Source organism: Frankliniella occidentalis, unplaced genomic scaffold (assembly GCF_000697945.3).
Source record: "Frankliniella occidentalis isolate FOCC.00 unplaced genomic scaffold, Focc_3.1 Scaffold73, whole genome shotgun sequence".
NCBI lineage: Eukaryota > Metazoa > Arthropoda > Insecta > Thysanoptera > Thripidae > Frankliniella > Frankliniella occidentalis.
The window spans coordinates 694,757-697,511 of NW_026267203.1; the positions used below are offsets into that span (position 1 = coordinate 694,757).

General features: G+C 59.1%; 1 protein-coding gene across 6 annotated transcripts in view; it reads left to right on the forward strand.

The window, feature by feature from the left end:
* Nucleotides 1-2,755, forward strand: part of LOC113208628 (protein O-linked-mannose beta-1,2-N-acetylglucosaminyltransferase 1) — a 175,963-nt gene that overhangs the window by 119,719 nt on the left and 53,489 nt on the right. For 4 of the 6 annotated variants that reach the window (XM_052268637.1, XM_052268640.1, XM_052268636.1 and 1 more), the window contains exon 2: nucleotides 560-655. The exons of the other annotated variants lie outside the window; for them this stretch is intronic. The gene's annotated coding sequence lies outside the window, so the exon portion shown is untranslated. The remainder of the gene's footprint in view (nucleotides 1-559; nucleotides 656-2,755) is intronic. 6 annotated transcript variants of the gene reach the window in all.

Genomic DNA, 2,755 nt, shown 5'->3' on the forward strand with positions numbered 1-2,755 from the left:
CGACCCCACGGCCGCCCGTGACCCCTTGGGGTGTAGGGGCTCTGAGAGCGTCCCGTTTGACCGCCGTTGGCAGCCACACCCGTTAACTTCTTACTTAAACGGGCCTGAAAGTCGGTAATCCTTAGTGACCCCGCCCGGCCTTAACCCCAGGCGGACAGGCACCCCACAGGCACCCCGCAGGCACCCAGGCCCGCAACCCTCCCTCCCCTGTCCGGTATGCAGCGAGACGGAGTCGGGAAACACTTTCGGAGGACGGGAAAAGGGTTCCGCCAGTGGCACGCCTCCTCGTCGCGCCACGCTCCAAGAGGGCTTGACCGCCCCTCCAGCAGCGCCTCTCTCTCCGCTGGAAGCGGCTCTCTCCTCCGGCAGGAGGGAGCCTGGCTGGAGATGGCTTGTGTGTCCCGCGGTGCGTTTTGTCCAGTCCGTCAGTCCGTCCGTAGAATCTGCTCTTTTCTTTTCTTTCTTTTTTTACATATTTGCGGAGGACGGAACGCAGCTGCTGCAGCCTGAACTTTGACGCTGGTTGTTGTTATTATGAAGGCATTTCGTTATGTTGCAGGTATGTGGGCGGCAGCGAGCGGACCGAAATACTTTGCCAAAGTCGCGTAACGAGGATACGCGCCATCCATGAAAATTCCACAAGACGAGCCCCTAGGTGAGTCCCGCGCAAAAGTTTCCACTTCTGTGTTTACTTTGGGGACGCTGCTTGGAGCTTGCCGCTGCCGCCGCTGCAGCCTGTAGTACTGCAGCGGCAAGCTGGCTTGAGCTGTCCTGGTCGAGGAAGGGGTTGAGAGGCAGGAGGAGGAGGCAGTTGTCCTGCGCCCGGGTGGACCCCCTTGGCGGGGGCGCTGCAGGACGACGACGACAAGCCTTTCAATCCATCTTCTTGGTCCTGCCCGGCCCAGGACTGCCCCTTGTCCGGCCGGCTGGGTTGGCTCCCAGGGAGTGGTGTGTGTGCGCGCGCGCGCGCGCGTGTGTGTGTGTGTGTGTGTGTGTGTGTGCGTGTGTGTTTGTGTTTGTGTATGTGTCCAGTCGGGCGGACTCTCTAACCTTGTAGACCGTTACACGCCCAGAGATAACAGTAAAATGTAAATGTACGTCCTTGGGAACGAAAGATGTATTTCGAGAGCTGGACTTGGTATTGTACTAACGTTACTGCGCTAGTAATCATAATAAACTTACACTGTAAACCAAATTAACCAAATTTGTTGTTGTCAGAGAAGACTTCAGTAACGTCCGCGGCAGCATACAGTTATCGTGAGCTTTGTCAGACTTTCGTTTTTAAAGTCCTGACGACTACTTGTTTCTAATTTCTACTTTATTGACGCGCAAAATAAAAAAAAGCTGAAATGCTCAGCCCAGAAATTACATAATAATTTTCGGTGTGCGTTTTCCCCTAAACACGCGCGTTCACATCCGTAGTGTGCGATACCCAGCAGCAGACCCGCAATCTCTTACAGTCCCTTGCGGCTGGGACGCCTCTCCAAGGGCGGCCCGGCGCGCTCGCTTTGCGTTTCCACGCGGTTTAGCCGCTGCTCGCGTACACACAACTACTGCAACACCCGTTAGACCCACCCGAGCCAGGAACCTTCTATACGTTACCCACACACGTGGAAGCTCCATGCGCACACCTGCAGCGGCGGGCCGGCGTGGCCGCGCCAACTGCGGCAGCCGGCCTGCCTGCCAGCCGGGGCGGCAGCCGGGGAGGGCGCGGGGCGTCTTCCAAAGTCTGTTGAAAACCGTCGTTATCCCTGAATGGTGTGTCCCCAGGACCATAGCGGCGCACTGCAGGGCGAGCCGGGTCCGCACGAGGGGTGGGGTGCGGCGGGGTGGGGGGTGGCCGTGGCGTGGCGGCGGGGAGCAGACGGCCCACAGAAACAACTTTGGGCGGCTTCGTGTCGGGGTCCGGCCGGGACCGGGACGGGGGCTTGATAGGGAACCACAGAGGGAGGCCCAAGGCTTGGGCGAGAGAGAGAGAGGGGGTGGGGGCTAACAGGAGTTGCTCGTCTAAGGGTGATCACAAGGCGTACGGAGGCGGGGGCGGCGCTTCGCTTCGAGCTTCGGGCCCAGAGATTTATATTTCGTTAAAAATTCATCATCGGTGAGGGCAGTGGACCCGGTGGAGGGAGGGGTTCCTTGCCTTCCCTAGGCGTCTGGGGGGAGTCTTTGATTGCAATTATTTCATCGACGTCTTAACGTTAATGACGGAGTTTGTCGAAAGTTTGGCCTCCTGCAGCTTCTAGTAGGTAGGAGAAGCAAAGGTTAGAGAAAGTCTGCCCGTGGTGAGGATTGAATTCTCGCCTAATTCTGGACAACTTCATCTCTCTCTCTCTTACTCTCTCTCTCTCTTCCTTCGCCGTGTCGGACCGTCTCACTCCCTCACCATATGTTTGCGTGCGTCGTGCTGGGCAAACCCCTTTTGCCCCCGCCTAGCCGGGCGGGGCGACTTCTTGTCTTCAATTTCTCTCTTTCTCTCTCTCGCACCCACGCCCTGGCCCATACCAGCGTCGCCCTCCCTCTCACAAGCGACGCCACTCTCTCTCTCTCTCTCTCACTCGCTCTTTCTCCTTTATGTGGCAACTTTCGGCCGGCGCGCGCGCGGCTGAAGTTTGCCGGCTGAACGTGCGGCGCGGAGGTTAGGGGTCGGCGGCCGCCCCCCTCGCCACCTCGGAAGGGCCGCGGTGATGTAGGAGGGCAGCGCGGTGGTCGCGGGGTCGCTCCGGGGGTCCACCCCGCGAGGCGGTTTGCAGTCCCC